General features: G+C 43.9%; 1 pseudogene; it reads left to right on the forward strand.

Annotated features, from left to right (window-relative positions):
- The first annotated feature begins 1,958 nt into the window (after nt 1-1,958).
- Nucleotides 1,959-23,002, forward strand: LOC131817670 (leukocyte immunoglobulin-like receptor subfamily A member 5; annotated as a pseudogene).
- The last annotated feature ends 1,852 nt before the right edge of the window (nt 23,003-24,854 follow it).

The following is a 24,854-nucleotide window of genomic DNA, read 5'->3' on the forward strand; positions in this document are numbered from 1 at the left end:
TCCCAGTACAGCCAGGATGGAGGCTGAGACCTCAACTTACGACTCTGGGGAAAAAAAATAAGCATCCAGTCCCATAACATTAATAAAGCCACAAACATTTATCATCGAGTATTCCCAGAGTGTGAAAAGTCCTAGCGACCCTCGATAAGAAATAGAGAAAAGACACCAAGAATGCGCATCAGTAATGAAATACGGGACATCACTACAAAAATACAGGTTTTATGGTGTCAACCTAGATAAAAGAGGTAAACCGAGGCAAGCTGGATTACGAAAGATAGAGTGCATCTTGGAAGAGCAGAGGACTTGTACTTTGGGATGTGGAAACTCGCACACGATCTACAGGCGAGTCTGTTGAGGGTTTAGGGCTGACTGTGTCTGGGAAAGAGAACAAAGAGGAGGGAGTTCAGTCTGAGACCAAGCGGACACTTCCTGGCTTGAGTCTGGGAAAAGCTCTTGGTGGATGCCCCTTGGTCAGGGATGGGTTTCCCTTTTCTCTAAAACCAGGCATTTGCAGGAAATCAGTGTCTCTGACCTTGAATATCATCAGCTACAGACACATGCATGAGACTCTGCATTGCGTGCCCTCCGGTCCCCTTCCAGACGGAGTCCTTTCAGAAGAGATGTGAGCGGACCTTAGAAGACCTTCATCCAATGTGGATAAGATGGACCAGGACCCCAGAAACAGATCTAAAACCAGCTCGGGAATAAGTAGAAAACCTGAATCACCTTTTGAGCTCTTAAATAAAGTACCTCTTAAAATGAAACTCGTCCCACGAAACTAACTCCAGATCCCACAAATCACACGGTTCATAGAACAGACACATTCCCAAACATTTTCATGGGCTCCCGTGAACACCGTGAATACTGAAAGAGAGGGATATTGCACTTCCCTCTCCCACATAGATTTACATGTAAGATAACTTTTAAAAGGGGGGAAATGGGGCACCTGGGGGGCTCAGTCTGCTGAGGTCTGACTCTTGCTTTTAGCTCAGGTCATGACCTCGGGGTCAAACATCCAGCCCCAAGTCCAGCTCAGGCTGGGCTGGGTGTGGAGTCAGCTTAGAATTCTCTCTCTCTCCTTTTCCATCTGCCCTCCCCCACCCCTCATGCGCATTCTCTCTCTCTCCAGAAAAGGAAAACACAAAAAATAAAAGTAAAAAATGGGGGGGGGGGTATCTGATTACGACATTACTGCTCAATTCACATAGGCAATGGTTGGTAGAAAAATATTTTACTAAAGATCAACTTTTTCCCAACAAATCAGGACTTTCATCTACCCATTGTCCCCTATAGCATGCAGGAAGGACCCCAAATTGGGAGGACAACTCGCTGCCAGGAACAAGGGGCACAGAGGAGCCAGGAGGATCTCAACAGATGTTCCCAAGAAGTGAGGGTATGGACAGAGTCACGGGAAAACAGAGAAGTCCTTGGAGGCTGAGACAGAAAGAAAGCCCACGCTCCAGGGCCAGGAGAGGGGCTGTGTTCCCTTCCCACTGTGCCGGTATCTCTCCTCTGGGCTCCTTGTCACCACGACCTTGACCTGAGCCATTCAGAGATGTCACATGAGTGTCTGAGCTGACACGAGCTCCCCAGCACAGCAGGAACCAACATCCCTGACAGTAGATCTGGGTCTGGGGACCTGTCCGTGGTGAGGACCCAAGGGTGTGATGGAGATAAAGGAGACCCATGGGGGAGGCCCTGGGAGGGAAGGCACTGCCCTGGTCTCCTCACCCGGATGGGCCATCTTAGGAAGCCTCAGGTTACCCCCGCTGTACCGTCATGAACACCAGCCAGGCTGGGCGTGGGGAGGAGCCGTTCCCCTTCCTGGGGACTGCTGAGGTGATAACCCTGTGACAGGCAGGACTGGCTTCCGTGCGGCCACCCCCTGTGTGTCTGTTTGTCTTGTGGTCACAGTGGTCCCTCCATCCACACAACCGGAACCAGAGAGAGGAGACACCATGACCCCCACCCTCATGGCCCTGCTCTGTCTCAGTGAGATCTGAGGATGGGAGGGGACAACCTAGTCTGGAAGGGACCCACCCCACAGACAGGCCCTGGTCTGTCAGAGACCCCAAGCTCAGGAGGCTCAAGGGGAGGAGGGGTTCTGCTAGGATTCAGGGCAAAACTCTCACAGGGACTCTCTTCCAGGGCTGAGTGTGTGCCTCAGGACCAGAGTGCAGGCATGTATGTCTGTCCCTAGGGATCCCATTCCCACCTCCTCACTGGGGACAGGGGTCACCCACCAGGCAGCAGGGGATGGAGAACAGAAGTTCTGGGCTGACCGAGGGGAATGTCTGTGGTTTTGGTGCTGAGCTGGGACCAGAGCATGGGGAAGGTCTGTGTCCCAGCCTCTGTTTCCTTCCAGGGACCCTCCCCAGACCCACCATCTGGGCTGAGCCAGGCTCTGTAATGCCTTGGGGGGACACATGTGACCATCTGGTGTCGGTGAGGCCAGAGGCCCAGGAGTACCGCCTGCATAAAGAGGGAAAGTTAGAGACCTGGGACACACGGAAGATACTGGAGCCCAGGGACAAGGCCAACTTCTCCATCACACACATGACAGATGTATATGCAGGAAGATACCGCTGTGACTATCTCAGTCCCACTGGCTGGTCAGAGTTCAGTGACCCCCTGGAGCTAGTGGTGACAGGTGCGAGTCCACTCAGGGTCCCAGCCCCAGTCTCTGCCCTCAGGAAGAGGGTGGGCTCTCAGGGGTCTCCCTCTCACACCCCTGCCTGGGGTGTGATCCACATTTAACACCACCGCCTCCTCTTAGGATCGCTGGACAAACCTCAGCTCTCAGCCCAGCCCAGCCCTGTTGTGACCTCAGGAGGGAATGTGACCCTCCAGTGTGCCTCACCCAAGTGATCCCACAGGTTTGTCCTGATGAAGGAAGAAGGCCAGCCCTCCTGGACTTTGGACTCCCAGCCAGCCCCTGTGGGGGAACCCAGACCCTGTTCCATGTGGGCCCTGTGACCCCCAGTCTCAGGTGGACATCAGATGCTATGGCTATTACAGCAACACCCCCTAGGTGTGGTAGGACCCCAGTGACCCCCTGGGCCTGCTGTCTCAGGTGAGGATCCCAGCCCTGTCCCTTCTGTGTCCTGATGATCTACTCAGGGCTCTGTTACCTGGGCTGGGATGGGAGGGAGGGACTCCAAGGAGCATCACTCAAAGGGAGATCTGCACCTCAGCTCAAAGGAGGCCAACAGAGGCCCTGCACCCCTGCTCACCTTTTGTCCCTCTTCTGAGAATAAAGGTGCCCGATGGCAGCCGGAAGGTCTTGGGGAGTCCACGGGGCAGGTATAGGAGAAGTCTAGTGAGACGGGGACTCCTGGGTCAGCCCCAAACCCCCATCCACAGGACAGGCTCAACAACAGGGCGCTCCCGGGGTCTGTTTGCTGAGAAGGAGCACACACCACCCCACGACCGTTCTGAGAGCCCCTCAAAGGATCTAACGCCCCCTCAAATACTCAGGAACAGTCTTGTGTTTCAAGGGGCTGAGAGCCCAGCAGAGACACCTGGGGCCACATGTCTCTGTGGCTAGGCCACAGGGAAGAGAGCAGGAGCAGAGACAGGGTCTCTGGGAGAAGTTCCAGGGCTACCCAGCTACTGTCCAGGATCCTCTAGAGACCCAGCGCCCTACTGCCCCCCCTCCCCATGCCCCGGGTCCACAGCTGCTGAATCACAGGCTTCTGTGCAGGGGTATAGTTTCGCCCGGTGTCTCAGGAGGAGGGCTGGGAGTCGGGTGAGTCATGGCAGGGCCATCATGGGGCTCCAGGGGCTCCAAGGCCCACAGAGGAGGGCTGGCATGGTCAGGGCAGAGGGAGAGGCTGGGGGCCCAGCAGGAGAGCAGCAGCCGGGGTAGGTGAGCAGGGAGCTCAGGAGCCTACCTCCTCCCCTCCCAGTCTTTGGATTGTGAGGAATGGCGGGGGGGGGGGGGGGGGGGGCGCTCACAGGAGGGAGGGTTCTCAGTGCCCCTGGGATGGTGATCTGGGCCAGGTCCCTGCTCCTGGGTGAGGAGTCCCTGCTGTCCCTGTTCCTTCTGAGCTGAAAAGGTGAGCTCGGTGCCCTGTGAACAGGGAAGTCTGAGACACGAGGCCTTAAGGGGTTCCCAAGGGGCGGTTCCCAGAGGCAGGTCCACCCAGGAGGGCGTGGGAATAGGCGGGACCCCCTGCCCCCGGAAGCCCGATCCCTGAGGTTTCCCGCAGGACTGAGGACGGCAAGGACCTAGATGCCAGGACGCTGAGATGCCACCCACGGACTTCCTGCTGTCTCCCGCTCAGAAGCCACGCGCTGGCTACCAGCCAGGGGCAGGGATGATGTAGCTGCTGCCCGCGAGGCCGGCCAAGGGCGTCCTGGGGCGGCGTCTGCCGGAGTTCCCCTCACTGGGAGGTGGAGCTTCTGAGAAAGGCATGCCCCCTCTGTAAAGGGGGGAAGGGGCTGCTGCAGTGATCCCATTTCTGACCTGCACCGCGCTGCCTCTGCCAGGAACTGGGATCTGGGAAGGGCTGGGAAGCCGAGGGGGATCGCTGGAGATTGGGTGCGTCAGGCCCGGGTCTCCCCAGAGATTAGAAAATCCCGCCATTGATTGAGAGTCTCAGCCCCTCCTCATTCCACACAAACTGTGCGTTTTCTCCTTAAAACTACCTGCCCCTCGTCAGCGGACCGCAACGCCTAGGCCCCCAGCCCGGTTTGGGGAACGTGTGGGAGAGAGGAGAGATAGGGGCGGATGTGCGGCACTTGAGGTCCAGGCCTGACTCGGAACCCAGGGAGGATGCGGGGACTCTGGGACAGTTACAGAGGACAGACAGACGCCTCCTTCTCAGCTCTTCTTCCCCATTTCCAAGAGACACGAGTATGCAGCCTCTGCCCTACACTGAGGAGCCGCTGAGCGCTCCCACCCCGGGCCTGGAGCGGCTCCGACCCTTTTCTGAGGGCGCAGGTGGAGCTCATTCCAGACGCTGTCCTATCTCTAGGCTGCTAGCCTGTGGCACCTCTCCACCGCGCCCTGCGCTCACCTGGGGGCCTACATGCCTCTGGGTGCTCACCGGAGACCCAGGTGGGTTCCCCCACCCCCAGGTGGGTCCGTGTGCAATTCGTGTTCACTGCATTGCGTGTGGAAACCTTCCCAGTGTCCCTGTGCCTGCTTCTCGGAACTTCTAAAGGGATCCTTGCAGATATAAATTACAAATTTAAGTTATGAGGATTTATGACTGAAAATATTCTCCCATTCACCGGGATTCGATAAAATGTATACATTCATTATAGAGAGAAAATTTTTTAAAGATTTTATTTATTTATTTGACAGATCACAAGTAGGCAGAGAGGCGGGCATAGAGAAAGGGCAAAGCAACCTCCCTGCAGAGCAGAGAGCCCGATGTGGCTCTATATCAGGACCCTGGGATCATGACCTGAGCCTAAGGCAGAGGCTTTAACTCACTGAGCCTTCCTGGCGCCCCCATTATAAAGAGAAATTTATGATGATAAAGTTTTGGGGTTTTTAAACAAAACATGCTTAGAAGTGAACTTTGTAAATGATGCAGGTGAATTCTGAAGTTTTTTTCATCAAATTGTCTACATGCAAATCTTAAAAATTGTTAAATTTTTATTCATTTATAAGTATGATTTATTTCTTTATACTTCTTTAAATTTATTTTTTATTTATTTTCAGTATAACAGTATTCATTATTTTTGCACCACACCCAGTGCTCCATGCAATCTGTGCCCTCTATAATACCCACCACCTGGTACCCCAACCTCCCACCCCCCGCCACGTCAAAACCCTCAGATTGTTTTTCAGAGTCCATAGTCTCTCATGGTTCACCTCCCCTTCCAATTTCCCTCAGCTCCCTTCTCCTCTCTAACTCCCCATGTCCTCCATGCTATTAGTTATGCTCCACAAATAAGTGAAACCATATGATAATTGACTCTCTCTGCTTGACTTATTTCACTCAGCATAATCTCTTCCAGTCCAGTCCATGTTGCAAAAAAAGTTGGGTATTCGTCCTTTCTGATGGAGGCATAATACTCCATAGTGTATAGGGACCAATCTTCCTTATCCATTTGTCTGTTGAAGGGCATCTTGGTTCCTTCCATAGTTTGGCGACCATGGCCATTGCTGCTATAAACATTGGGGTACAGATGGCCCTTCTTTTCACCACATCTGTATCTTTGGGGTAAATACCCAGGAGTGCAATTGCAGGGTCATAGGGAAGCTCTATTTTTAATTTGTTGAGGAATCTCCACACTGTTCTCCAAAGAGGCTGCACCAACTTGCATTCCCACCAACAGTGGAAGAGGGTTCCCCTTCTCCACATCCCCTCCAACACATGTTGTCTCCTGTCTTGCTAATTTTGGCCATTCTAACTGGTGTAAGGTGATATCTCAATGTGGTTTTAATTTGAATCTCCCTGAGGGCTAATGATGATGAACATTTTTTCATGTGTCTGATAGCCATTTGTATGTCTTCATGGGAGAAGTGTCTGTTCATATCTTCTGCCCATTTTTTGATATGATTATCTGTTTTGTGTGTGTTGAGTTTGAGGAGTTCTTTATAGATCCTGGATATCAACCTTTTGTCTGTACTGTCATTTGCAAATATCTTCTCCCATTCCATGTGTTGCCTCTTTGTTTTGTTGACTGTTTCCTTTGCTGGGAAGAAGCTTTTGATTTTGATGAAGTCCCAAAAGTTTATTTTCGCTTTTGTTTCCTTTGCCTTTGGAGACATATCTTGAAAGAAGTTGCTGTGGCTGATATCCAAGAGATTACTGCCTATGTTCTCCTCTAGGATTCTGATGGATTCCTGTCTCACATTGAGGTCTTTTATCCATTTTGAGTTTATCTTTGTGTACAGTGTAAGAGAATGGTCGAGTTTCATTCTTCTACAGATAGCTGTCCAGTTTTCCCAGCACCATTTATTGAAGAGACTGTCCTTTTTCCACTGTATATTATTTCCCATTTTGTCAAAGATTATTTGCCCATAGAGTTGAGGGTCCATATCTGGGCTCTCTACTCTGTTCCACTGGTCTATGTGTCTGTTTTTATGCCAGTACCATGCTGCCTTGGTGATCACAGCATTGTAGTAAAGCTTGAAATCAGGTAGCATGATGCCCCCAGTTTTATTTTTGTTTTTCAACATTTCCTTAGCAATTCGGGGTCTCTTCTGATTCCATACAAATTTTTGGATTATTTGCTGCAGCTCTTTCAAAAATACCAGTGGAATTTTGATCAGAATGGCATTAAAAGTATAGATTGCTCTAGGCAGTATAGACATTTTAACAATGTTTATGGGACGCCTGGGTGGCTCAGTTGGTTAAGTGACTGCCTTCAGCTCGGGTCATGATCCCAGAGTCTTGGGATAGAGTCCCACATCGGGCTCCTTGCTCAGTAGGGAGCCTGCTTCTCCCTTTGCCTCTGCCTGCCACTCTATCTGCCTGTGCCCACTCTCTCTGACAAATAAATAAATAAAATCTTAAAAAAAAAAAAAAGAAAAACAATGTTTATTCTTCTGATCCAAGAGCATGGAATGGTCTTCCATCATTTTGTGTCTTCTTCAATTTCTTTCATGAGTGTCCTGTAGTTCCTCAAATACAGATTCTTTACCTCTTTGGTTAGGTTTATTCCCAGGTATCTTATGGTTCTTGGTAAGATAGTAAATAGTAAATAGAATCGATTCTCTAATTTCCCTTTCTGTATTTTCATTGTTAGTATATAAGAAGGCCACTGATTTTTGTACATTGACTTTGTATCCTGCCACGTTGCTGAATTGCGGTATGAGTTCTAGTAGTTTGGGAGTGGAGTCTTTTGGGTTTTCCATATAAAGAATCATGTCATCTGTGAAGAGAGAGAGTTTGACTTCTTCATTGCCAATCTGGATACCTTTTATTTATCTTTGTTGTCTGATTGCTGTTGCTAGGACTTCTAATACTATGTTGAACAAGAGTGGTGAGAGTGGGCATCCTTGTCTTGTTCCTGATCTCAATGGGAAGGCTGCAAGCTTTTTCCCATTGAGGATGATATTTGCTGTGTGTCTTTCATAGATAGTTTTGATGAAGTTCAGGTATGCTCCCTTTATCCCTATACTTTGAAGTGTTTTAATCAGGAACGGATGCTGGATTTTGTCAAATGCTTTTTCTGCATCAATTGAGAGGACCATGTGGTTCTTCCTCTTCTCATATTAATTTGTTCTATCACATTGATTGATTTGCAAATGTTGTACCATCCTTGGAGCCCAGGGATGAATCCCACCTGGTCATGGTGGATTATCTTTTTAATGTGATGTTGGATCCTGTTTGCTAGGATCTTGTGGAGAATCTTAGCATCCATATTCATCAGTGATATTGGTCTGAAACTCTCCTTTTTGGTAGGGTCTTTGCCTGGTTTGGGGATCAGGGTAATGCTGGCTTCAGAGAAAGAGTCTGGAAGTTTTCCTTCTGCTTCAATTTTTTGAAACAGCTTCAGGAAAATAGGTGTTATTTCTTCTTTGAAAGTTTGGTAGAATTCCCCAGGGAATCCGTCAGGTCCTGGGCTCTTGTTTTTAGGGAGGTTTTTGATCACTGCTTCAATCTCATTACTAGATATTGGTCTATTCAGGTTGTCAGTTTCTTCCTGGTTCAATTTTGGGATTTATAGTTTTCCAGGAATGCATCCATTTCATCTAGATTGCTTAGCTTATTGGCATATAACTGTTGATAATAACTTCTGATGATTGTTTCTACTTCCTTGGTGTTAGTTGTGATCTCTCCCTTTTCATTCATAGTTTTATGAATTTGGGCTTTCTCTCTTTTCTTTTCCATTAGTGTAGCCAATAGTTTATCGATCTTATTGATTCTTTCAAAAAACCAGCTTCTAGTTTCACTGATATATTCTACTGTATCTCTGGTTTCTACCTCATTGATCTCAGCTCTAATCTTGATTATTTCCCTTCTTAGAAGGGAAGAACTTGATTCTCCAGTTCTTTAAGGTGTAGAGACAGCTGCGGTGTTCTGGATTTTTCAATTTTTTTGAGAGAGGCTTGGATGGCTATGTATTTCCCCCTTAGGACGGCTTTTGCTGTATCCCATAGGTTTTGAACCGAAGTGTCTTCATTCTCATGGTTTCCATGAATTGTTTCAGTTCTCCTTTGATCTCCTGGTTGATCCAAGAATTCTTAAGCAAGGTGGTCTTTAGCTTCCAGGCGTTTGAGTTCCTTTGGAAGTTTTCCTTGTGATGGAGCTCCAGTTTCAAGGCATTGTGATCTGAGAATATGCAGGGAATAATCTCAGTCTTTTGGTATCAATTGAGTCCTGATTTGTCCCCCAACTTTCCTAAGATAAAGGGGGATTAGAAATTGGTTTACCGGGGCGCCTGGGTGGCTCAGTGGGTTAAGCCGCTGCCTTCGGCTCAGGTCATGATCTCAGGGTCCTGGGATCGAGTCCCGCATCGGGCTCTCTGCTCAGCAGGGAGCCTGCTTCCTTCTCTCTCTCTCTGCCTGCCTCTCAGTGTACTTGTAATTTCTCTCTGTCAAATAAATAAATAAAATCTTTAAAAAAAAAAAAAAAGAAATTGGTTTACCTATAGGGATAGTATTGATTGGGGAAAGGGGTTTACTTTGAAGTTTAACTCTATATGAATATTAGAAAATAAAAATAAAAAGGAATAAACTAGACTAAACTAAACTAAAATTTTAAAAAAATCAAAAAATAGAAATGCAAAAGAAAAACACAGGTGTATGTATCAAAAAGTTCAGGTTGGAAGGTTATTATGGAATTTGATATACTGGACATCTCACTGTGATGGTAAATAGGTTAAAAAATTATCTTTTTTAAGATAAAAATTATCTTTTTTATCTTATCTTTATTTTTTATCTTTTAAGATAAAAATATTTTTTAATAACCTTTTGAGAAGGTTCCATGTGCACTTGAGAAGAATGAGTATTCTGTTGTTTTAGGGTGGAATGTTCGGTATATATCTATGAGGTCCATCTGGCCCAATGTGTCATTCAATGCTCTTGTTTCTTTATTAATTTTCTGCTGCGGTGATCTGTCTATTTCTGAGAGAGGCGTGTTAAGATCTCCTACTATTAATGTATTCATATCGATATGATTCTTTATCTTGATTAACAGTTTTCTTATGTAATTGGCTGCTCCCATATTGGGGGCATAGATACTTACAATTGTTAGATCATCTTGGTGGAGAGTCCCTTTAAGAATGATGTAGTGTCCTTCTGTATCTCTGGTCTTTAGTTTAAAATCTAATTTATCTGATATGAGAATTGCTACCCCAGCCTTCTTTTGAGGCCCATTGGCATGAAAGATGCTTCTCCATCCCTTCACTTTCTGTCTGGTTGTATCTTTAGGTTCAAAATGGGTCTCATGTAGACAACATATGGATGGGTCCTGTCGTTTTATCCAATCTGCAACCCTATGCCGTTTTATGGGCGCATTTAGGCCATTCACATTGAGACTGATTATTGATAGATACGTTTTTATTGACATCGTGTTACCTTTGAAGTCTTTCTTTCTGTAGATTGTCTCTATATTTCTGTTCAATGCTATTCTTAGGATTTTTTCTCTTTTATAGAACCCCCCTTAATATTTCCTGCAGTGTCGGCTTGGTGGTTGCATAGTCTTTTAAGCCTTGCCAGTCTTGGAAACTCTTTAACTCTCCATCCATTTTGAATGTCAGTCTTGCTGCATAAAGTATTCTTGGCTGCATGTTTTTCTCATTTAGTGCCTTGAATATATCTTGCCAGCCCTTTGGCATGCCAGGTCTCTGTGGACAGGTCTGACATTATTCTGATGGGCTTTCCTCTGTAAGTACGGAGCCTCTTTGTCCTAGCAGCTTTCAAGAGATTATACCTACAATTATGATTCCTCAATTTGACTATCAGGTGTCGTGATGTTTTTTTGGAATGTATAATCTTGGGTGGAGACCTTTCAGTCTCTAGTACATGAACACTGTTCCATTCAAAGATTGGGAAAATTTTCATGAAGAACTTGTTCCACTATATCTTCTAGACTTCTTTCTTTCTCCTCCCCTTCAGGGATTCCAATAATTCTGACATTGGAACGCTTCATGGCATCATTTATTTCCCTGATTCTGTTTTCGTGGTTTCTAAGCTGTTTCTTCCAGGCTTCCTCCTGATCCTTTCTCTCTGTTTGTCCTCCAGATCACTAATTCTATCTTCTGTCTCAGTTACCCTAGCTTTGAGAGAATTTAGATTAGATTGGACTCATTGAGAGCACTGTGAAGCTCATCCCTGGTAGTTTTCAGCTCAGCTCTAACATTGTGAACATCCTGTCTGGTCGCTTTCAGTTCGGCCCTAATCAATTCCGTTTGGTCATCCATGGCTTTCTCCAACCTAGCTATTGCCTGGATATTTGTTAGCCTGAATTCTCTTTCCGACATATTGTCTATGTTGATAGCTATTAGCTCTGTTGCTGAAGGTCCATCCTCTGTATTTTTCTTCTGTTGGGCATTCCTCCTCCTAGTCATTTTGGTGAGAGATGACTGAACATATGTAGCTGGATGTATCAACCGTGGTGCAGTCAAGGTGCACCCTGGAACACTTCTGAGCAATCAGGATTCCCCACCCATATGAGAGACAAAAGAAAAGAAAAAGAAAAAAAGAAGAGAGAGAGAGACAGGAAAGAAAGGGAAGATCAAAGAGAAGGTTCAGCCCAAATGGGCCCCAAGGTAAGATTTAGGAAGTATACAATCAAAGACAGACAAACACAAAGACTAATAAAAGTATATGACAAGAGGAAAAAAATATATATATATGCAAATAAAGGAAGAACCTCATCAAAAAGAACCCCAAGTATAAGATTTATATACTATCAGGACAAACACAAAAACACAGAAACACTGGCGGAAGAAAAAGATGGATGAGTGGTAATAAATTCTCAGTGTGGGTGAGGAAGTTTGTTTTGATTCCTCCTGGATGTATCTTGATATCTTTGTTAAATGACTCAACTTTCCTAAGATAAAGGGGGATTAGAAATTGGTTTACCTATAGGGATAGTATTGATTGGGGAAAGGGGTTTACTTTGAAGTTTAACTCTATATGAATATTAGAAAATAAAAATAAAAAGGAATAAACTAGACTAAACTAAACTAAAATTTTAAAAAAATCAAAAAATAGAAATGCAAAAGAAAAACACAGGTGTATGTATCAAAAAGTTCAGTTTAGAAGGTTATTATGGAATTTGATATACTGGACATCTCACTGTGATGGTAAATAAGTTAAAAAATTATCTATTAAAAAAAAAACAGAATAGTGGGAACGAGTTAAAAATAAAAGTTGTCCTATGAAGTAGTGGTGGTTGTTCTCTTGTAGTCTTCTTCTTTTTTTTTTTTTTTTCTCCTTTCTTGGTTTGTTTTTTGGGGCAGGGGACTGCCACGTGGGTTTTCATTCAATGAGGTTCCCTGAGTTAAGTCCCCCTGCCCCCCCTCAAGGAGGTGGGCTCTAAGGAAACTGGTTTTTTTCAGGCTTTTGTTCTCTGGTGGTTTTTATGTCTGTTCATTTTTTTTTTCTCTCACCTTGACCGCTTTTGATGGTTTTTGTAGTTTTAGAGGAAAACAAACTGCATCCTGGCCTCCCTCTCAGACAGAAGCCTCAGTCTGGCTGCAGAGCCCAAATAAGTTCCCAATTGGCCGCTGGCAGAGCAGGTTCCAAGTCGCGATCCCTGGGGACACAGGATCTTTTGCTTGTACCCAAAACTGCGGCCGTGGCAGCTGTCTGGGCAGCTCCAGACCACCAGAGAGGTTCCAAGCAGTGATCGCACACTGAGATTTTCCCACTGGCCCAGGCTGGGAGTGCCTGGTCTTTCCAGGTCTAAAAGCGCCCAGCTTGCGCGCACCAATTTCAGGGGAGACTGTGGGTCGCGCACGCTTTTCAGGCTCTGAGAATGGGGCGCAGGTCCAAAAGCACCAGGCTGGGCCTTCGGGCACCTCTTTCAGGGGAGAATTTGGGGCACACATCTTGGGCTCTGAAATAAAGGCGTGGGTCACAGAGCACCAGCCGGGCCTTTGTGTACCTCTTTCAGGGGAGAATGAGGGGCACATGCATCTCAGGCTGTATAGCAAGGCTTGGGCATTCTGTCCTCTGGTGAGGCACCCAGCCCCTCACAGGAGCCAGACCCCATGCGTTCTCAGGCACACTGGCGGCTTAGGAACCAAGACCTGGTTTCTCCGCTGCACTCTCTCTAGCTCAGCACCAGGGGAGGCTGTCCTGGGACCGGGGACTTAAGCCCCTGTCACTAGCTGCCCCATCCCCACAATCCCCCCCCCCCGCATTTTTTTGCTCTTTTGAAGTGCTTTCAACCAGTCTCCAAGTTAATGCTGGTCCCCAGACGCAGGGCACTCTTGCTCCTATTACGGGGCTCCTATTACGGGTATTACTTTCCAACCAGTCACCTCTGGTGGCTCCCTCCCCCTTTTGTTTATCTTCCGATATCAGTCCACTGTTCCCACTCCACTTTACCTGCCCACTGGCGTCTTCTGCCCCTGTACAGATCCAGACGTGTATAATTCTGAACTCAGGCTGATTTCATGGGTGATCGGAGTTCTGTGGTTGGTAATCAGCTCACTTTAGGGTACAGATTTAAAAGGCGCCTCCTCTTACTTCCCTGCCATCTTATCCCCCCGCTCTTTATTCTTTTTTACTTTATTTTAGGTTTTTTTAAATTAACATATAATGTAGTATTTGCTTTGGGGTACAGGTCTGTGAATCACCAATCTTACACATTTCACAGCACTCACCATAGCACATACCCTTCCCAATGTCTATAACCCAGCCACCCTATCCCTCCCACTCCCCAGCAAATCTCAGTTTGTTACTTGAGATTAAGAGTCTCTTATGGTTTGTCTCCCTACCCTGTCCCATCTTGCTTCATTTTCCCCTCCCTACCCCCGATGACCCTCTGCCCTGCTCTCAAATTCTTCATATCAGAGTACATATGATAATTGTCTTTCTCTGATTGACACATTTTGCTTACCATAATACCCTCTAGATCCATCCATGTCATTGCTAATGGCAAGAATGGGGGGGGGGGGGGTTGATGGCTGTATAGTATTGCATTGTGTATATACACCACATCTTCTTTATTGGTTCATCTTTTGATGGACAGCTAGGTTCTTTCCATAGTTCAGCTCTTGTGGACATTGCTGCTATAAACATTCAGGGACACATGCCCCTTCAGATCACTTCATTTGTATCTTTAGGGTAAATACCCAGCAGTGCGATTGCTGGGTGGTAGGGTAGCTCTGTTTTCAACTTTTGTGGTACTTCTATACTGTTTTCCAGAGTGGCTGCACCAACTTGCATGCATTCCCACCAACAGTGTAGGAGAGTTCTCCTTTCTCCGCATCCTCACCGACATTTGTCCTTTCCTGGCTTGTTAATTTAAGCCATTCTGACTGGTGTGAGGTGGTATCTTATTGTGGTTTAATTTGTATTTCCCTGATGCCGAGTGATGTGGAGCACTTTTTCATGTGTCTATTGGCCATCTGGATGTCTTCTTTGCCAAAATGTCTGTTCATGTCTTCTGCTCATTTCTTGATTGGATTCTTTGTTCTTTGGGTGTTGAGTTTAATACGTTCTTTGTAGATTTTGGACAATAGCCCTTTATCTGATATGTCATTTGCAAATATCTTTTCCCATTCTTTCAGTTGTCTTTTTGTTTTGTTGACTCTTTCCTTTGCTGTGCAAAAGCTTTTGATCTTGATGAAATCCCAATAGTTCACTTTTGCCCTTGCTTCCCTTGCTTCTGGTGATGTTTCTAGGAAGAAGTTGCTGCAGCTGAGGTTGAAGAGGTTGCCACCTGTGTTCTTCTCAAGAGTTTTGATGGATTCCTGTCTCACACTGAGGACTTTCATCCATTTTGAGTCTATTTTTGTGTGTGGTGAAAGGAAATGATCCAGTTTCATTCTTCTGCATGTGGCTGTCCAATTTTCCCAACACAATTTGCTGAAGAAACTGTCTTTTTTCCATTGGACATTCTTTCCTGCTTTGTCGAAGATTAGTTAACCATAGAGTTGAGGGTCCATTTCTGGGCTCTCTATTCTGTTCCATTGATGTATGTGTCTGTTGTTGTGCCAGTACCTTATTGTCTTGATGATTACCCCTTTGATGATTAGTTTGAAGTCTTGAATTGTGATGCTGCCAACTTTGGTTTTCTTTTTCAACATTCCTCTGGCTACCCAGGGTCCTTTCTGGTTCCATATAAATTTTACGATTATTTGATCCATTTATTTGAAAAAAATGATGGTTTTGGTAAGGATTGCATTAAATGTATAGATTAAGTAGCATAGACATTTTCACCATATTTCTTCTTCCAATGCATGAGCATGGAACATTTTTCCTTTTTTTTTTTTTTTTTTTTGCATCTACCTCTGTTTCTTTCCTGAGTCCTTTATAGTTTTCTGAGTACAGAGTCTTTGACTCTTTGCTTAGGTTTATTCCTAGGTATCTTGCTGTTTTGGGTGCAATTATAAATGCAATCAACTCCTTAATCTCTCTTTCTTTTGTCTTGCAGTTATATATATGCTGTTATATAGGCTATATATATATATATATATGTTGTTATATAGAAATGCAACTGATATATATATTATATATATATAATATATATATATATATATATATATATATGCTGTTATATAGAAATTCAACTGATTTCTGTGCATTGATTTTATATCCTGACACTTTACTGAATTCATGTATGAGTTCTAGCTGTTTTAGAACGGAGTCTTTTGGGGTTTTTTCATAAAATATATCATCTGCAAAGAGTGAGAGTTTGACTTCTTCTTTGCTGATTTGGATGGCATTTATTTCTTTTTGTTACCTGATTGCTGAGGCTAGGACTTCTAGTATTATGTTGAATAGCAGTGGTGACAGTGGACAGCCCTGCTGTGTTCCTGACCTTAGGGGAAAAGCTCTCAGTTTTTTTCCCATTGAGATTGATATACTCTGTGGTTTTTCATAGATGGCTTGATGATATTGAGGTATGTACCCTCTGTCCCTACACTGTGAAGAGTTTTGATCAGGAAGGGATGCTATATGTTGTCAGATGATTTTTCAGCATCTATTGAGAGTATGGTTCTTGTCCTTTCTTTTATTAATGTATCACATTGTATTGATACATTGTATCAATGTATCACATTGATTAATTTGTGGATGTTGAACCAACCCCACAGTCCAAGAATAAATCCGCCTTTGTCATGGTGATTAATCCTTTTAATGTACTGTTGAATCCTATTGGCTAGTATTTTGGTGAGAATTTTTGCATTTATGTTCATCAAGGATATTGTTCTGTAAGTCTCCTTTTTGATGGAGTCTTTGTCTGAATTTGGGCTCAAGGTAATCCTGGCCTTTTAAAATGAGGTTGGAATTTTACCTTCCATTTCTATTTTTTGGAACAATTTCAGGAGAATAGGTATTAATTCTTCTTAAAATGTTTGGTAGAATCCCCCTGGGAAGTGTCTGGCCCTAGGCTCTTGTTTCTTGGGAGACTTTTGGTGACTGCTTCAATCTCCTTACTGGTTAGGGGTCTGATCATGTTTTCTATTTCTTCCTCGTTCAGATTTGGGAGTTTATATGTCTCTAGGAATGCATCCATTTCTTCCAGATTGTCAAATTTGCTGGCATATAGGTGCTCATAATATGTTCTTATAATTGTTTGTGTTTCTTTGGTGTTGGTGGTGATCTCTCCTCTTTTATTCATGATTTTATTAATTTGGGTCCTTTCTCTTTTCTTTTTGATAAGTCTGGCCAGGGGTTTATCAATCTTATTAATTCTTTCAAAGAACCAACTCCTAGTTTTGGTGAATTGTTCTACTGTTCTTTTAGTTTATTTTTCATTGATTTCTGCTCTGATCTTTATTATTTCTCTTTTCCTGCTGGATATAGGCTCTCATTGCTGTTCTGTCCCCAGCTCCTTTAGGTGTGGGGTTAGGTTGTGTACTTAAGACCTTTCTTGTTTCTTGTGAAAGGCTTGTATTGCTATACACTTTCTTCTCAGGACCACCTTTGCTGTGTCCCAAAGATTTTGAATAGCTGTGTTTTCATTTTCATTTGTTTCCATGATTTTTCTTAATTCTTCCTTAATTTTCTGGTTGACCCACTCATTCTTTAGTAGGATGCTCTTTACCATCTACATATTTGAGTTCTTTCCAACTTTAATCTTGTGGCTGAGTTCTAGTTTCAAAGCATTGTGGTCTAAAAATATGCAGGGAATGATCCCAGTCTTTTGGTATCAGTTCAGACATGATTTGTGACCCAGGATATGATCTGTTCTGGAGAATGTTCCATGTGCACTAGAGAAGAATGTGTATTCTGTTGCTCTGAGATGGGATGTTCTAAACATATCTGTGTTGTCCATCTGGTCCAGTGTGTCATTTATATAAAACCTTTATTTCCTTGTTGATCTTTTGCTTGAATGATCTGTCCATTTCAGTGAGGGGGTTTTAAAGTCCCCTACTCTTATTGTATTATTGTTGTTGTATTTCTTTAATTTTGTTAAAATTGGTTTATATAATTGGCTGCTCCTATGTTGGGAGCATAGATATTTAAAATTGTTAGATCTTCTTGTTGGAGAGGTCCTTTAAGTATGATGCAGTGTCCTTCCTCATCTCTTATTATAGTCTTTTGATTGAAAATCTAATTTATCTGATAGAAGGATTGCCACCCCAGCTTTCTTTTGATGTCCATTAGCATGGTAAATTGTTTATCACGCCCTCACTTTAAATCTGGAGGTGTCTTTGGGTCTAAACTGAATTTCTTACAGACAGCATATTGAGGGTCTTTTTTTAAATCCATTGATACCCCGTGTCTTTTGATTGGGGCATTTAGCCCATTTACATTCAAGGTACCTATTGAAGGACATGAATTTAGTGCCATTGTTTTGCCTGTATGGTGACTGCTACTGTATATTGTCTCTGTTCCTTTCTGATCTGTTACTTTTAGGATCCCTCTTTGCTTAGAGGACCCCTTTCAATATTTCCAGTAGAGCTGGTTTGGTGTTTGCAAATTCTTTTAGTTTTTGTTTGTCCTGGAAGCTTTTTATTTCTTCTCCCATTTTCAGTGAAAATCTAGCCAGATATAGTATTCTTGGCTGCATTTTGTCCTGTATACTGCTCTGATTATATCATGTCCATCCTTTCTGACCTGTCTGGTCTCTATGGGTAGGTGTGCTGCCAATCTATTATTTATATCATTGTATGTTACAGACCTCTTGTCTAGAGCTGCTTTCAGGATTTTCTCTTTGTCACTGAGACTTGTAAATTATCCTATTGTTAGATGATGGTGAGTTAACCTATTTTTATTGATTTTGAGGGGGTTCTCTGTGCCTTCTGGATTTAGATACTTGTTCCCATTGCCAAACTAGGGAAATTCTCTGCTGTAATTTGCTCCAATATACCTTCTGCCTTTCTCTCTTTCTTCTTCTTCTTTGATCCCAATTATTCTAATATTGTTTCACCTTATGGTATCGCTTATCTCTTGAATTCTCCCCTTATGGTCTAGTAGATGTTTATCTCTCCTTTTCTCAGCTTCTTTATTCTCCATCATTTGGTCTTCTATATCACCAATTCTCTCTTCTGCTTCATTCATCCTAGCAGTAAGAGCATCCATTTTTTATTGTATTTCATGAATAGCTTTTAAAATTTCAACGTGGTTATATTTTAGTTCTTTTATTTCTCCAGAAAGAGATTTTATTTCTCCAGAAAGGAATTCTCTAGTATCTTCCTTGCTTTTTAAAGAAGCTAGCACCTTGATAATCATCATTCTGAACTCTAGTTCTAACATCTTACTACTGTCTGTATGGATTAGGTCCCTAGCCATTGGTACTGCGTCTTGTTCTTCCTTTATTTCTTTTTTAGATGAATTTTTCCAATTTGTCATTTTATCCAGAGAATAATAGATGAATGAGAGAACAAAATGCTAAGGGGGTAGCAAGCACCCCAAGAAAAGCATACACTAACCAAATCAGAAGAGACTCAAAAGCCAGGGGTAGAGGAAAGGAGGGGGGAAAAAACGTGCATGTGTGTGTGTGTGTGTGTGTGTGTGTGTGTGTGTGTAGACTGGTGAATAGAACAGAGCCACACACTTTATTTTGGGTGTATTTTGGTCTGTTAGAAGAAACTGCTTCCCAGAATATTAAAGAAAAAAAAAACTTACACTTATACAAAAATAAGCACAATGAAGGGATGGAATATGACTGGAAAGATGAAAATTTTAAAAGAGTCTAAAAAAAGAATTAATAAGATAAGAAATTGGTTGGAAAAAGGGGAAAAAAAGAGGAAAGAGACTGGAGGCTACAACAAAGCCATGTTCTAAATTTAGGGTATATTTTGATCTGTTGGAAGAAACTCTATCCCAAAATTTTAAAGAAAGATAAATCTATGTGTATACAAAAAATACATACAATGAAGGGATAGAACATGACTATAACAATGAAATTTTTAAATGGTTTTTAAAGAACTATTATAAAATAAAATAGTTAAAAGAGGAAAGAGGAAATTTTTAAAAAATAGAATAAGAAAAAAATAAAATTATAAAAATTTAACTTTGAAAGACTAAAGAATCAAGGGAGAAAAGCCATGAATTCTTTGTTGTTTTCCCCTAGCTTCGTAGTTCCACAGTTCTCATTCATCAGTGAACTCGGTCTTGGCTGGGTGTCCTTGCTGATCTTCTGTGGGAGGGGCCTGCTGTGGTGATTCTCAAATATCTTTGCCCAACGCAGAGTTGCACTGCCCTTGCCAACAGCCAGGCTAAGCAATCTGCTTGGGTTCATTTTTCAGAGCTTTTTTCTCTGAACACTTTCCTTAGAGCTCTGGAGGACAGGAATGAAAATGGCAGCCTCCCAATCTCCAGCCCAGAGGAGGTGAGAGTTGGCCCCTCTTCTCACTGTGCGCATGGAGAAAAGCCATCAATCCCTCCCATCTCCCTGGTCTCCAGCCTGGCCAGGCTTGAAGCTCACCCAGCCTGTGACCAAGCATTTCTATCTCTGGGGCACAGCCCTCTATGGTCTCCAAACCCAGCTGTTTCCTGCTACTCATTCCTGTGCTTCTCCTCCCCGAAGAAGGAGGGGTATCCCTGGATCTGCCACATGTGGGGTCCCTGCTTGAAGATCATGGTTTAAGGTAATCCCAAGCTGAGCGCCCCTCCTCAGCTCGGTCTCTGCCACAGGTTTCTCCCCTCCAATACCTGGGGGCTCTGCCACACTCAGACACCACAGGTCTTTTTGTGACCCCACGGGTCCTGAGCCACACTGTCCTCGCAAGGACTCCACCCACCCCACACCCTGTTTAACCTCTGGAGCAACGGCCCTCAGTGGAACAGACTTCTACAAGTTTGGATTTTGTGCTCCGCTGCTCTGTTCCCTGCAGTGTATCTTCCTCTCACCTCAGATTCACTTCCTGGCATGTCCTACCTTGCAGAAAGTGGTCGCTTTTCTGTTCCTAGAATTGCTGCTCTTCTCTTTGATCTACTGTTGAGTTTGTAGGTGTTCAGAAGGTTCGATAGCTATCTGGCTTGACTCCTGGGACCCAATATTTAGATCTCCTACTCCTCCACCATCTTGCTCCTCCCCTATTTCTTTATACTTTCTAAATAATAGCTAAGTATATATAACAGTGATATTGGTTTGGTTATATTAATTTTATATTCTATTAATGGTACAGATACTCCACCTTTGGTGCTTTACAACTGATCTCCTTGATTTACTGATAATCATTATATCAATCTCAAAAAAAAATGAAACTTACCTCTTTATTTCCAGATTGTGTACCAGTGTTATTTGCAGCAAATGCCTTATGATAATGACACCAAAGTATGATGTTAACATGAATCTAAGTGTTGCTTTAGGAAAACATCTTAATTAATAGCCAAAATGATTTAATTATTGTACATCAAACACACATGCTAAAAATCTGTATTTTTATGTATATAGCAATACTGACCTGTCTTTTCAGGTCATTTCTCTGTTACATTCAAGATTTATTAGGAAAAAGAATTATGCTTTTCTTAATACAAATTAGGAATAGAACATTTCCAGGGCTTGTACATTTCCTGACTTATTCAAATTTTATAGCACTAGTGAGATACATTTAAAATCCTTCTTGGTATTACACATTTGGATATTAACCAACCGAATGATGTTTATTCTTCATTCATATGTTCTGAATTGTATAAGCTTATTTGAAATTTTCATTGGGAGATTAATAATTAGAATTCATCTATACTTTTTTTTGTTTTTTTATGTGAAAACAGGTTAAAATAGGTTTGCAGAATTATCTAATTTTCTAATTATCTAATATTCACCAGTTTTATAACAACACTGATTTTCTCTGTTCCTTAAGGGCTTGGGGTGAGAGGGGATGCCTTTGAAGATAAAAATCAAAAATTGCTGTTCTTCCTTGAAATCTTTTGGTAGTTTCCAGAGCTCTCTGTGACTGACAGAGATAGAGAGAGATGAGGAGGAGGAGGACAGCGATGATGCTGATGATGGTAGTGATGATGAGGATGGTGATGGTGATTATGGAGATGATGGTGGTGATGGTGATATCCTACCTAGATACTTCAAATAACTAACACACTTATATGGTAGGCATTGAATTCTCTCTCTCTCTCTCAATATATTCATATCTATATATATTAATTCATATGTACATAAATATGAATATGCCTCTTCATTATATTTATGGCCAACCTCTCATTCTTGAACACTGGGTCCTGAATTATTGAAAAAAGCAAGTTCCCCTATCCAAAAGAGGTAGCTTACATGATCAGAATGAACACAGAAATTAAATAGCTCAAGTATTTCTATATTGAGAGACAATTTTACATATTGAATTTCTGAGCTAGGGGATATAGGAAGACTCTATGCCAATGGGACCCAGAAGCAAAGCCTCAATTCATAAAACATGAGGACATAGAAAGAATCCAATGAGAACAGAGGTGATCCTTCAGTAGCAGAGAAAGTGTCCATTAGGGACTCTGTATTAGTTATATCACAAGAAATGGGGCAGGTACAAGACCACAGAGCCCAGAGGACAAGTTTGAGTCCCATCAGCACCTCATTTTCCCCCATACTTTTATGGTTCTCAGAAGTGACTGATACCATCTGCCCATCACAAAGCAAAGAAGACACCAACACTGGGGAGTAGTGGATAGTATGGGGATGGCATGGATGGTTAAGCCCTGTCAAGGGGAAGCAGGTGCCCTGGGTAGACATTCAGGATCCTGGGTGATTTTCATCTGCTCTGACCTCTGTGACCTCTCTACCTTAATTCCTGCCCACCCAACTCCCAGATTACACAGTGGAGAATCTCATCCTCATGGACATGGCTGCTGTGATCCTAGTGGTCCTCGGGATTCTCCTCTTTCAGACTTGGTACAGTGAGAGAAGAGCCCAAGATGCAGTCAGGAGGCAAAAACAAGAGAGAACAATGCCACAATCAGAATAGTGGAGCCTTGGGAAGTACATCTTGTGTGCCCAGAGGTTCTGGAAGAGCATGTGGGGTGTGTGCCTTGTGAACTGTCTGCAGGTCATTGTGAGGAGGGAGAGGAATCATGGTTCCCAGTGCAGGGACAATGCATGCTCTCTTCTGCCTTTGAATTATGGACTCCCCTTTCCAACCACTTGTGAGTTGTCTTCACTGGCTCTCATCTTCCCCCAACCAGCTGACACCTGCATGGCAGACTTCAGTCCACATTGCCATACACTGCCATCCTCTGGTTCCAATTTCAGTGAACACATTTTCCCATTTTCCTCCCTTGCAATCACCATAAACCTTGAGGAACACGAGGGTCTCCTTCTTTCAGTTCAAATAATGGAGGCTGTTTGAATGGATCACAAATTGGCATCAAAAGTTGCAGCCTGAAAGGGATAATCCAGGAGATGCCCCCACACCCTCTGAGCATCCCTCAACTTCCACCAGATGGCCTGTCTGTGCTGCCTCTGAGAAAACCGTGTACAAAATGCTGGATCCTGGTGTTGGCCAGTATCTCTGCTGAAACTCCTCCCTTCATACGCAACTTCAGGGTCCCACCGTGAGGTCCCTGATGGTGAGGAACGTGCAGAACTGATGTGACAAACCAATACAAATCAACATAGAACCCATTAATGCCACTCTGAGAGCACTAAAGTTTACCCAGGTTTCCTTACATTTTATGTGAAATGATTACTTCTATTTCTCTAGGCCCAGTTTCAGCGAACTCACAAGACTGAGTGTTGAGGACTCCAGATGGGAGGTTAATAGTTACAGTGTGCTACCAGTCATGGGAGGGCCAGGAGCACACAGGCCCATGAAATTAAGAGATTCCAGATCCTTAAAAACTTGAACCCAGAAGCATGTGTCACCAAGAAATTCCACTTCTGGGCATAAGTTGTAGTTCGCAAGATAGACAGTTCTGGAGATCCCATACAACCCCGCGCCTAAAGCGAACAAGAGGGTCCTGACAAATCTGTAAAGAGGGTAGATCTTGTGTTAAGCTCTCTTATTACCACAATGAAAAGCAGGCATGAAGGAGAATTGCATCCATGTAACTGAGGAGACACTATGCAAGTGAGTTCATCCAAGGACTCACAAGGGACAAAAGGTGGTGGCAATCAAATGTCCACCAGCTAACAATGGATTAACAAGCATTAACTGTGTCCAGCTAGTAGTTTGCACAAAGCATGGAGACAGATTCTAGAAGATCTAATGCCTGGGGGACAAGAGGACATGCAGAGGCAGGAATGACTTGGGTTTTGCTGGAGAGAAGGTAGTGCTGTCCCAGAAACAGAACGTAATAGAGAGACAGTGTGTGAAGAAAACAAACATAACCCCAAGTCCAGAGCCAAGTGGTGGTTCCCTCGGTGAGTCAGTTTAGTCTAGAAACATGTTTCCCAGCCTTCTCTAGGGTCATCCATACTGGATAGCCCCAACACCTTCCTGTCAAATGAACAGAATGACATCTCCACACAGTTCTTTCCCTGAGCCCTCCTTCCATTACCTGTCCACACCACAATCAGGATCAGTGGAAGACTGGAGATGTCCTGTTAGAGCCACCACATCAGCCTTCCTTTCTTGCTTCTCCTCCAGGTCCTGACTCCCTGAGGAACTGTCTTACTCTCATAGCTCCGTACCTCCTCATCACTGCCTCTCCCCTGCACAAAACCTGCCCATCTGTCTCTACCTTACTCCAGTGACACCCAGTCTCTACATCTTACCCTCCACGGGCTGACAACCAGGCTGAGCTACCCTCTCCAGCTCCTCCCCACAAGCAAGCTCATCCCAGTTTACCACCTCCCCTCTACACACACGCACATACACACACACAGAGTCATAACCACATGTGTGTCTTCTGGGAATGTGACAGGGGAGATAATCTCAACAGAGCAGACTCCTTCCAAACCTCCTAGGCCATGAAAACAAAAAAAGAACCATCGCTGACTCTTCCTACCAACTGTGAATGTATTTGTGTTCCTGGGATTCTGTAAGAAGCTCACAAGAAACCACAAACACCACTTAGAATGGCATTCAGCTCATCAGGCAGCCAGCCAATGAAGATGAGGGTGTCATCGCTGCTGGGTACCATACCCTCCTCCACAGAACACGGCCTCCCTAGCGGTGATCTCCTCACAACAGCAATCTGTTCACACGTTACCTTACTGACAATGTTCCTGCTCCTGAAGGTAAAATCCAGGAACACATGTAGGTGTGGGAGCGGTTCCCCACTCCCTGAGGACGCAGTACCAGGAGAGTTCAGCACCTTGGGCAAGGATGACACCACTCAGCACACTTGAGCTCACCCTGTCTTGTGTTGGACTCTCTATCCCGGAGGGTCCCCACCAACTGTGACTAAGCTTGTGAGATGTCACCTG

The sequence above is a fragment of the Mustela lutreola genome, chromosome 16, assembly GCF_030435805.1.
Source record: "Mustela lutreola isolate mMusLut2 chromosome 16, mMusLut2.pri, whole genome shotgun sequence".
Lineage (NCBI taxonomy): Eukaryota > Metazoa > Chordata > Mammalia > Carnivora > Mustelidae > Mustela > Mustela lutreola.